Consider the following 12,965-nt stretch of genomic DNA (forward strand, 5'->3'; position numbering starts at 1 on the left):
AATGCCAACCCAAATTAATATTTTACAAGATTTGAGGGACACAATTTTAAAGATATTGTTTGCACTAAAAACCAAACCCAATAATCCAAGATCATTACTACTTCTGCATGTATCCGTTCCATGCTTCTCCCGCTCCCCTTTCGTGGGCCCAACTTGGGCCATGAAGCGCGGTCACCGGTCCCACCACTCCCAACAGTGTTGGCAATACCCAATTTGGAGGCGTTGGCCTTTCCCCATCATCCACGTGGATTCTCTGTGATATTTGTAGTCCCTCGAATTGCAACACAGCCATACACGTTTTAGATCTTAAGATCATCTATTCCGTTCGAAACACGTGTCTCTTTCCGGAGTGAACTCGTGTAAAATGTGATCCGACTCTTTATTATTTTTAGTATTTATAAGCATATAGTGCGTATTTCTTAGCCTCTAAGGGACCAACATTTTTAAATCTCTCGAATCTGTGATGAATCTCGTGTGCGTCTATGTGAATATATATATATATATATATAGAGAGAGAGAGAGAGAGAGGGATTTTGTTACACATCAGTTCGCACATCAAATATCATATTTTTTATTTAAAATTTTTAATTACAACAAGGTATCTTTACGATGTTTCTTGCTTTTATATAGCATTTAGACTTATCAATAATTACAAGAAATTATGTCGAAACTTACACGTCTTAATGTTGTACACATCTCTATTTTCTAGAGATTCTTTAGAAATTATTATTTCTTACGTATCTCACCTCTATACATCTAATCAAATGTATCTAGTATTAATTATAAATCAATGCTAATTTTAAGAGAAAATTTAGCCTATCAACTTCTTGAAATAATCAGATCATTATCTTCTCATATTTCTATATAATTAAGAAATTCGAGAAGCATAAAGATAGAGACCCGTGAAATATTTATATTAAAAAAATATTTATTACGCATTTATTATTGATTAAACCATGTATATAAAGATAATAAATTATATAGAGAAATAATATTTACAATATTAAAATATATAAACGTCACATAATTATTTTGAAAAAAAATAAATAAATATGAAATTCACATAAAAAATTAAATTTTAATAATAAAATTCATAATTTTTTAAAAAGATTACACGATACTTATATACTTTACAAATATATATATCATATTAACTCACTGCATATGTATATAGTTCTTTTAAGTAAGACATTAATTTTCTCATATTGTATCAATATTAATGTTGTTAATTTGTTCACTTTGGTGTCGGCATGTGAGAAGATATGGCAATGATGCCAACCACAAAAATTGAAAAGATAAACGAGAAATTATATGAGATGATATATATAATATTTTATTAAGGGTCAAATGAAGCACCGGACACCAATAACTGGAGAGAAGGAGCGAGGCAACCCCATCACGCGGTTTTGGAATATTCTTTTCGGGGGTGGGGAGGTTTGCTTGTAATAGACGCTCCCAAGATCATGCCCCTTTTCACACACATATAAATAAATATATATATATATATATATATATGCATTTTAATATCCATTTATTATATTATATTCCATTTTAATGCAACTTATATATCTGAAAAAATAAAAAAAAATATTTGACTTAAATAGGGTCGTTTGGGGACCTCCATAAGAGACAAATAAATAAATTAGTAAAATTAATTATTTTTATTTTTTAATTCAAAGTTTATTTGTTTTGTTGTGAAAAGTCACCGTCTACTGTTAGGAGCCCAAGCTTCCGACTCAGAGCCCAATTATTTTGACTAGGGTCATCAATCAACCCTATCCTGGGCTTCCTTCAAATTTCTGTTTCTCATTTCAAAATCTTTTTTTTTTAATTAATTAAGTAATGAGAAATGAAAAATAATTTTTTTTTTTTCATTATGAGTTTTATTATTTTTAATTATACTATTTGATGTGTCGTATTTGATCAACAGTTAACATATGATCAGTCACTTAAAAGATGTTGCATCAATTGATTGAAAAAATACAAATTTAAATAAAAAGTAAAAAGAGAATCGAGAACCAGGTGTTCGACTCAGTACTCAATCTCTCTAACTCTCTCTCTCTCTTCTCTCTCATGATTTTATTTTCTTTCTACTTAATCATGAATGGTTGAAGCAAGATATCATAGAAAGGGGAAGACAATTAAGAGTGGCCTCAATTATTGCCGGGACATAAGCTAAAAATCCCACATATATATGTTATATAGATAATGATTTAGAGTTTGTTAGAGGTTTCTTATCTTACCCCACCTAACATGGTTACTTTAATGATATGATCTAATTAAAATATCACCCACTTATCCTATTGAAGACAAAAGAAACATTAAAATAATGAAAGAAAATCTCTATATGATCCTCAAGGAAGACCTTCTAGACGTTTGACTCATGAATGAAGTGATCGAGAGGCTAGCTTTTGCTTTCTTATAACTCTGTCTCGTGAATCATATATCGATCGGCCTATATCCTTTCTTTTCTGTGAGTCATCCTTTAGAATCCCGTTTTTTGCATCTGGTTTCGAATAAAGAAAAGAAAGTTGAGTTGAGAGCTGCACATGGGGATGGGGGCAAGTCAAAGCAAAACCATTTTTGTTCTCTCTGTTCTCTCTCTCTCTCTCTCTCAAAACATGGTATAATTTGTATGTATATATAGTGTTTGCGAGGACTTATGGGTAGGGAGTCAAATGGAAGGAGAGATTGATCCAAAATCCTGTTAATTTTTAATATTAATCTGCTACTTGGTCATATATAATATCCGTGACCCAACGGGGAGAGAGAGAGAGAGAGAGAGAGAGAGAGAGAGAGAGAGAGAGAGAGAGAGAACAAAGATGGTGGAAGAAAGCAGTGGTGGTGGGGGGGGATATGGGGCCAGTAGTAAATAATATTGTAGGTAGAGAAAAGCATGGGGAAAGTGGGTCGGTACCCATGTTACAAGGTTGATTTATAGGCCCACTAAAATGTTACCTTTATATATATATATATATATATATATATATGTGTGTGTGTGTGTATATATATATGCTACAAATTACCAAAGCAGGCAATATTCTACAATATGGGAACATTAAACAATCATATATAATACATAATAATCATGATGGATATATAACTAATCTTTGAATCATGATGTATATATATATATATTTATTCATGATGAAAATAACTTACAAGGAAAACTATAAAAGGAGTAAGGATTTTCAAGAGAAACCCAGGTATGAGACGGAGAGAGGAAAAGAAGATATTTGGAAGGAAATGAATGCTAAAACCAAGTTCCAGTCATCTGGTCCTGATTTAAAATTGAAAGAAGTCTACCTCATCTTAGGTTACTTTTGCTAACTATACTACCAAAGATGGTGAAACATCTAAAAATAAATCCATAAAGGAAAAAGCTGAAAAAAAATAGAAACTTAAAAGAGAGTGAAAGGAAAAGCATAAATAATTAATTAAGCACACCAGATAACTGGATAGGACCAGATAACTGGAAATAGAAGTAATGAAAATAAATTAAAAGCAGGACCAGATGACTGGATAGGACCAGATAACTGGAACTTGATAATAATTCAAATAAATTGAAAACACTTAATGAGAGTAATAATATTTATTCATAATGAAAATAACTTACAAGGATAACTCAAAAAGGAGTAAGGATTTTCAAGAGAAATTGGGATATGAAAGAGAGAGAGGGGAAGAAAGTATTTGGAAGGAAATGAATTCCAAAACCAAGTGATGCCTCCTTCTAAAACAATGTTCCCTTTTTATAGATAAAGGAGGCACCAATTACAATTATTTAAGTAATAAAGTAAATAGTAAAAATAGCAAAATCTAGTAGTTGGAGCAGGAATCTTGCAGTTGGAGTAGGAATCTGATAATTAGAGTCCCACCAATGTCAAATCAAATTATTAAAGCAATAAAGTAAATAGTGATAATATCAGGAATCTGGCAGTTGGAATCCCACCAATGTTGAATCAAATAAGGAGGCCAATTGGTCTTTAGGACGGTAGTCTTCCAAAATTTTTGTCAGTTTGTGCCGATGGATCATTTATCTTTAGATAACCTTGGAGCATCTTCTGAATCATGTCTAAATATTGTGTTGTATGAGTTAGCAACTGAAATTTTGGATGATGCTTTCAACTTGTTATCAGATTCATCAAAATAATCATTTTCAAAGGATTTTTTTAACAAATAAATCAAATCCTTTTTAGTAAGCCCTCCAAGAACATTCTTCTTTTTAGACTTTGAGAATTTATCAGATTTAATAGTTGCAAAAGAGGTAGCAACAGCTTTTTGCCTCTGTTTAGTGGTCTCAGTAGTAGTGGTGGCCAGGATCAGTGGGTATCCAGGCAATACTGATTGATGAACAATAATAGGGAGTTCTTCAATATTTTTGAGATCTGGAGTAGTTTGGGGGAAATTTGTAGTAATGTGACCAATAATATCTTGTGTATGGGGATATCTATCCTACCATTTGACAAAGTAGTAATGAACAAATATGTCACCATTTTTCTCATAATTCCATTTTAGAATCCAAGGTACCTTATACCTTTTGCACAAATGGCCGAGGGAGTAAGGGAACTTGGCATTTTGACGATCCAATTCTAAAACAATTGCATTAGCAAAACATTTAATAGATTTCTAAAATTGTTCAGGAAAGATTTCAGGAATGGGACCAAACTGCTTCCACCATTTTAAGAACCAAAGGGGAAGTTTACCATTGAATTTTTTTTTTTTTTATCAAAATTAAGAAATCAAAAGTGACTCATGTCTGTAGTCTGAAACATTATGAATTTGGACTAGGCATCAATGTAATCATAATAACGATAAACAATTTTAGAATTTGAAAGTCTTTTTGAAGTAAAGGGGTGAGTACCCCAGTCTTCTTCAGTAATGATGTTTAAAATGTAAGCACTAATTGATTTATTATTTTAATTATAAATAGGTTTTATAACAATGGATTTTGTTTGAAACAGAATACCAGAATAATATTGGAGGTCTTTTGCAAGATTCTTAGGAATCTAGTGAAAATCTAGAAGAAAATAGCTGGAAGTAATTTTGAAGGAATTTGTATATATCGATAGATTGGATTCAATATAGAATAGATTTTGGGAATTTTTTTTTAAGATACTCAGTTTTTTAAGTAGGAAAATATTGAGTGGGTTTAACAGAAAAAATTGGTTTAGCATATGGGCCTCAAATCTTAAAGGATTTTTTTTTTTTAAATTATTATGGTTCTTTCTCCTCTTTTTTTCGGGAGTTTTAAAATATTTTTTTAAAATATGTTTTTGTCTAGATGGAATGATAGGAGAAAGGCTAAATTATTCACAAAAATTATCCATTTCATATTTGGCTTTCTGCGTGCTATTCAGTAATATATATATATATATATATATCTGTGTGCTGAACCAGTTAGATTAATCCGGGACTGGATCTCCGTTCAACCATGCATGCCATATATAGTACATGAAGAGCTAGCACTCAGCAGCTAGCCCAGCCAGGGTGAAGCATCATCATTCAGTAGAGAAATCCAAGCCCAATTGCCGCGTTCATCTTTGGAAACTGCATGCATGCATGGTGCGGTCGGCACCAAAGAGTACTACGCCATTTGAAGTAGCCGATCGAAGTGGAAACCAACCACATTTTCGGACAACATAATTTTTAACATGTTCATTACATTCTTGGACTATACTTTTCAGTCGTCACACGTACAATAATTTTATGAAACACATGATGGTCTGATCTATTTATCATTATTTCAGTGAATTTCATTTTGTAAACGTGGAAACGGTCATGAGATATATATTTAATATATGTACTTGAACTCACACATGTTACATATGATGGGAGTACTTAAGATTACTTGGACAGCCACCATTATTACTATATTATCCAATATTTTGTACACTAATTATAATGACACACTTTGTAATTATATAGTTGATCACTTTATATTGCATGCGTATTATATATATATATACACATTACATGATCATCATCCCACTTTCTACTTGATCTAGTGTAAAATGGCATTTGAAATCTTCAAATCTAGCTAGCTATTGTGTTCGTATGTGGATTTGGATGTAGAAAATTTGAATTTATAAGAATATCGCAATGGTACTTTGAATGATGGTGTTAGCAGTGTCGCCATTGATCACTTAATGGGTCGGTGATACATGTATATTAATTTAAAGTGGCTGTGGTTGTGGAGACAACAACGAGATACAAGTTATATAAAAGATCTTATAAATTAATATAACTGGATATGTCAAATATTCTACTTTTCAATAAAAGAAGTTTTTATATTCTGACATACTGAATGAAGTCACGTACATGTAACATTATAAATTTATTCGTGTTCTTTGTGCATCACATACTAATTCTCTACAGTGAAAGCAATAACGGTTGCAACGGAAGATGAAGGAAAGGGGCGAAGAGAGGGTCCATGGCCTTCAAAGAAATCGAGAAAACCCCTACCTCTAAAAAGTTATCTAAAAATATGATCCAAACTCAATTTTTAACTCCCTGTTTAGATATTGAATTGAGTTGAAATAATGGAGTAAGTTTTGCAGAGTCTACTTAAGATAAGTTTAAATGTATTTATAAAAAGTTAAAAATATTATGAATCATAAGTATAAAGAGATGTTGAGTTAAAAAAGATTGTGGATCTCACGTATAAAGATGTTTTGAGTTAAAATGAGTTTAGTGATTTAAGAGTTATGTATTTAGATATTAGACTGAACTTGATCTCAATTTAGTTTAAGTTCCAAACGAGACCTAAAAGAAAAAATTTTTCTTGAGATCGAGCACAGTACATGATAATTTATTTAAGTTTGAAGTTAATAGCTAACTAGGTAGGTGTTCTTTAAAATTGTAAGAGAGTTTTAGAAACTTAGGACGAGCTCAGATGGGTGCATATATGGCTACTTTAATTCTAGCCCACATTCATTTATATTTCAATGGATTAAAGAGTTCATGCAAGTTGGCACGACATATGAGATGTCCGGTCCACTATCTAGAGAGGAGGCTGAATTTTGCCTGTAAATTAAGCCCAAATCAAAAGGAAAATATGTCCATTAATTCAACTAATCGGGTTGATTCTCACTAATTTTCAAAACTTTTTACAATATTTACAACATTAAAAAAAAATAAAAACTCAACATAAAATAATTTTTTTGTCTATATATTTATATTATATATGTATGATTCGTCACTTGTGAATGAGGGATTAATTTTTCATGTCGTACAAATTCTATATATCATATATAGCAAAATTGTGGAGGATATATTTATGGTCACTATATATGCATGCGGATCGATTAGTCTTTTTTGTAATTTCAAAATATAGTAAAAACGTCTATTAATTAAGCAAAACAAATAGCTAGCTAGTTTTTAATGAAGAAGTTTTGTTTTATATATATATATATATATATATATAAAAGAGCTAGCTAGTTTATGAAAATAATCGATCCATCATTACAAGAAAGAAATAGGTTTTGTGGCCAGAACTATTTCCGGCAACTAATATATAGTTGCAAATAGAAATATTCTACTGTCGTGATGTAACAAATGGAAAAGGACTGGAAGGTTCTGATTACTTTTCACTTAAGAATAAAACTATACAAAAAGGTATATATACATGCGTCTAGCTTAGCCAAGTGACTAACTTAAAATACAAAATTAATTGACATAAAACGATAGACCAAATAAAAATACATAAAATTAACATGCTGTGATATCCCCTTCAAGGTGGAGAGTAAATGAATTGAATCCCCATCTTGGTGATTAATTGCAGAAATTGTTGATGTCCAAGGACTTCAGTGAGCGCATATGCTAGTTGGTGCTGTGATGCTAGATGAAAAGTCTTGATTACTCCGTTTTGTATCTTCTCCTATAGGAAATGAAAATCCAGCTCAATGCGTTTGGTGCATTCGTGAAACATCGGATTGGCAGCAATGTGTTAAGGCAGCTTGACTGTTACAAAACAATTGGGCACTTTGAGTATGAGGTATATGAAAATCAGAAAAAAGGATAAGAAGCCAAACAATCTCACAAGTAGTGGATGCCATTGATCTATATTTAGCTTCAACGGATGAATGAAAAACAATTGGTTGTTTCTTTGATTACCAAGAAACCAAAGAATCACCAAGAAATACTAAGAAACCGATTGTGGATCGACGACTCTTAGGACAAAATGCCCAATTTGAATTTCTAAAAGCTTTAATTGTTAACCAATCTGAATTTTTAAAAGCCCAAAATATATTATAAAAAACTGTTTTTTTTTTTCATTGGAGTTATTCGTGGAGAAAAGCATGTTTTTTTTGGGGGGGGGGGGGGGGAAAGGTTGTATCCACAAATTTCCTCCATGGAGACTCGTAAGATATAAGTCGCCGCAAAAAATACTATATCCCACAAAAACTATAATTTGTGAGAAATACATGCTTTTCTATATGGTACATTCTGTGGCAAGAGCCTTTCATCACTCGTGACAAAAGCCAATTTAATTTCATCACGGCTCGTGGTAGTAGGACACTTCCCACGAGAGGATTTGGTGGGTATTAGATTACCCACTAAATATATTTGTGGGAAATCCATTGTGGAATACTATCGTATGGTTGGGAGAGAGGCATTGGTGGGTTAGTATTATCCATGAAAACATTTGGTGGGAAAAGGTCTTTCCAGCCAAAAAATGTATTTGCCACGAGTTGTCTTTGTGGCAAATGCTGATAGAGTTCAGGAAATAAATAATTGTAAAAGCAAAAAATATGAGAATGAGCCAAAAAATGATCATTAAAAATTGTCTAATATAAGCTAAAAAGTTATATACAAACCTTGGAGATTCAAATTGACACTAATAATAATTTCGAAACAAGAACTAAAATTGTGCTAACATGTTTTAAAGAAAAACTTCTAATAAGAAACCGAAAACAACAAAGATTTTAGTGCTTAGCACTAGTGATAACATTCAAGTGGAAAAAGAACTATTTCAGATTCCTATTTCCAGAACTATTTACCTTAGTTCTTCCATCACGTATCATATTGATAGTGGCAACCTTAGCTATGTTGAGTTCTGCACCAACCATCTTGCTAGGTTAGTAACCAATGCCTTCAAAATTTCAATATTGATTGTTAGTGCAGTTGGATAACTAGACCTATTATAAAGAAAATGATTCACAAGTCTTGTACTGAATAAAAGAGTTGAAACAACACATACATTTTCCTTTGCCTCTTAGTATAGTGCTCTGACATGAGAAGCATTGATCGACCCCAACACATATATTTTCACAAACTAAGAGTACAGGCCTTAAGAATTGCTTTTGACAGTTGGACATGCTCAAGTGCTTGAACTAGAATTTCCCTAACTTTTTTTTATCATTACCAAAAACCTAACAATAAAATCAGGAAAGAGAGATATTAGACATAGCATGAAGTGTAAATAATAAAAAACAAAGATCTATGACCAAAAATTACTTCATGAGCAAATGTCAAAGGAGAAATACAGATGCAATCATGAATATGATAAAAAATTTATTGGGGATATCTCAAGAATGAGAGAGGAAACACATGTTAGATATAGTAAATTTATCAAATCATATGGAGTAGCAAAACAATTAATTAAGGTTAAAAACGAATGCATATCTAAGGTATTTTGCTTGATATGTATATATATATCTGTATGTATTTATGTAATATGTGTGTGTGTGTGTCATCGTAGCACATCTTGGTCCAGTCTTCCACTACTCTAAATTTTTTGATTAGGTATCCATCTTTAAGGATGCAATATGCTTGCTTGTTCGAGCCTCTTAAGGGTTCATATTCCCTAAAAGTCAACTTTGAGAATATGAATTAATTAAGAGATAATATTCTTTTTAATCTTTCCGATCGATTTGTTAAAGCTACAAGATTTATTGAAGTCGGTTAATAGAAACAATAACTAAACTAGACTTTGCCCCTTTTGATGACTAGCAGTAGTATTTGCCATATGAAACCATAAATCTTACAAAATTTAACTATATAGCTATATATATATTTATTAGTTGTGTGTGTATGTATGTATGTCATGACGTGAATGAAGAGACTTTGATGGATTCAATGTTATCAGGACAAGGCCTTTAAATAAGAAAAGTGTCCTCTTAATTAATCTATGAGTTTCGTAAAACCATATTAAAAAAAAAAAAAAACTCAAAACTGTTGGAGCCCTCTATATAGTTGCTTTCCAGGATCTCAAGATAGATGTTTTCTGTAGCTAATTAATGATCAATACAAAAACAAATTAGCTATAGAGACCAGATGATCACCTTAATTTTTCATTCAATTTCACAATGGTGCCAGCACTATATAATACTGATATATATGGTACTTCATACAGATTTGGGAAAAAGTGATGTATATAATACTTCATACGTAGTCTATTAGCTGCTCAGTGCCATCAAGGGAAAAAGTAATACAAGCCATACAGATTTGGGCATTTCATACCTCAACAATACTACGTATTAGTTTAATAGCCAACATATGCTGCCAAGCAATTTAAAAAAGAAAAATATCAACTGCATAAGACCATGGTCTGATATTCTACTATTGAGCCTAGTCCATTGCATTGTAGAAAATTCAACTGCAACTGCATAGTAGAAGCCCACTTACATCTGTAGACATACCAAATACATAACAAAACTAATTAAAAGGAACAAAGCACAAACTTGTTGAGCCTAAATCCAAAACCTTAAGCTATCTAATTTTTTACATAGGTTCAGAAGTTATAAAGATGATCCCACCAGAATGTAATCCTTAATCTCTTACTTAAATGCTATTAGTTATCACGCTAATGTTTTCAATGCCGACTTTGGGGCCACTATTTAACAATTCACTGCACCTTAGTATAACATGATCTTGAAGATACTAGCAAAAGTGGAGCATTCAAGGCAAAATCAATTTTAAACAACCAACAAACCCAACAACAGCCAGCAGTAAGCATTAATAAAGAAAAACTCTACATTTGATCAAACTAAACCCAACAACAACCAGCATGTAGCAAGAATATTTGATTGGCTATGATTCGATCATATTTAAAAAAATTAGAAGAGGAGAAAAATAAGCTCTACAAAAAATTACTGATCTAACAGGCAACAACAGAAACTCATCAATCCATCGAAGAAGATTTCTAGCCTGGTCTAAGTTTGCGAAGGGCTTGGTCTGGGTTTGCAAAGATTCCACACAAAGAGGAACTAGCTTGGTCTAGGCTTACAGAGGGCAAGACAGAGGAACTGGTACAAAAGATGGGTTTGCTAATGCTTTAACTTCCGATGGGTTTGCGAATGTTTTCATACTATTGTGTAAGACAAGTTTGCAATCCCATAAGAAATTAAACAAGCAGAACAAATGACAATAAAATAAAATGGTAGAATAAAACTTTGTAGCTTTGTGGTGGCGCTAGATGAAGGAGAGAAACAAAGAGAGAAAAAGTGAAATAGAGACAGATACTGAGAGGTAAAGGAAGTGAAATAAAGAGATGAATGGAGGGAGGCCATCGGAGCTAGGCCATCGGATGAAGAGAAACTTACCGGTAAGGGAAGCTCGGATGATGGCGTTCTGCCATGAGGAGAGAAACATAGGGAGAACCGAAGAAATGAGAATGGGTATCGAGCTAGCTGCTAGGGGAGAAAGAAATAAGCGGGAAAAGTGATATTTAAAACTATTTACGGTGATATATTTTTGCCGTAAGATCTCACACTTCCTCGCCACAAAAAAAAATTAGTCATGCGCAGAGTGTAATCTGACTGGTTTATTTGTAGCAACATGAAGTTGCCGCAAAAAATCATTTTTTTTCGTGGGAAAAATTACTTTTCCCACAACTTCTTCCTCGTCAGACATGATCTCATAGAAAAAGTCATATTTTTTTTCCCATGGACAGTTTTCGTGTTATAAGTATTTGCCACGGATGTATACCTTGGAAAAAAAAAAACTAAAGGGAAAAACACATATTTCCTATAGTGGCGAGAAACAAAAGACCATGAGCTGGAGTCTTTTAATGTACTATAAAATGCGATAAGCTACTGCCAAATGAGGTTGTCTAGGCTTGTCCATGTACTGACTGAGTCGATGAATTGAATAAGAAAGATCAGGCCTTGTAATAGTGAGATAAAAAAAGCCTACCAATTAACCTTCGAAAAATTGTTGGATTTGTCAACAACTCTCCATCATTTATTTATTTTTTTATAAGTAAAAGGAAATATACTAAATCATAAAAGGGCAAGGCTCGAGTACACAGGGGGTATATAAAGAGCCTAGCTACAGTCTAAGAGCTACGAAGAGCAATATAAAGTTCAATAAAGGAAGTGTCATTCAGTACAATACAAGAGGCCCATAATACTAGAGTGTGATAAAAGAAATCCCTAAACCAGGGAACGCTCCCTATCCACAAAACAACGACTATTCCTTTCATTCCAAGTGCACCACATTAGACAAAGTGGCACCATTTCTAAATATATGCAATTTGCCCCTTTCCCCGAATTCATCTCCAACATGCCAAAAGTTCAATCACTTTTCTAGGCAGTACCCATGCCAAGCCTAGCCTTGTGAAGATATCATTCCATAAGGACGTGATTGATTCACAATGTAGGAGTAGATGACCCGTTGTCTCACTGTTGTGTTTGCACATAAAGCACCAATCTGTTAGGTAGAGGCCACGTCTTCTCAGTTTATCAATAGTTAGGATACTCCCATGGGATGCTAGCCAACCTAAGAAGGAAACTTTGAGAGGAACCTTAGTCCTCCAAATGCACTTCCAAGGGAATGCAATGGAGGGGTGTGCCAAAAGTCCTTGTAAAAGGAACGCACTGAGAAACGCTTGTTCCCTGTGGGCGACCAGAGCAAATGATCTTCTCCATCAGTATGTGGATTTGACACTTGTAACGTGCTGTAAAAGTCAACAATGTCTCACAACTCCCAATCTTGTACTGCTCGAGTGAATCTTACTGACCAAT

General features: G+C 32.9%; 1 long non-coding RNA gene across 2 annotated transcripts; it reads right to left on the minus strand.

The window, feature by feature from the left end:
- Positions 1-7,560: 7,560 nt before the first annotated feature.
- Positions 7,561-11,631, minus strand: LOC122274753. Of its 2 annotated transcripts, XR_006228326.1 has the most exons (4): positions 11,544-11,631; positions 9,200-9,371; positions 9,000-9,091; positions 7,561-7,959 (listed from the first exon to the last, which is right to left on the minus strand). It is a non-coding gene; the product is annotated as an uncharacterized LOC122274753 (long non-coding RNA). The 2 variants fall into 2 exon arrangements; XR_006228325.1 differs by having other exon boundaries at positions 9,000-9,371.
- Between the last annotated feature and the right edge of the window lie 1,334 nt (positions 11,632-12,965).

The sequence above is a fragment of the Carya illinoinensis genome, chromosome 8, assembly GCF_018687715.1.
Source record: "Carya illinoinensis cultivar Pawnee chromosome 8, C.illinoinensisPawnee_v1, whole genome shotgun sequence".
NCBI lineage: Eukaryota > Viridiplantae > Streptophyta > Magnoliopsida > Fagales > Juglandaceae > Carya > Carya illinoinensis.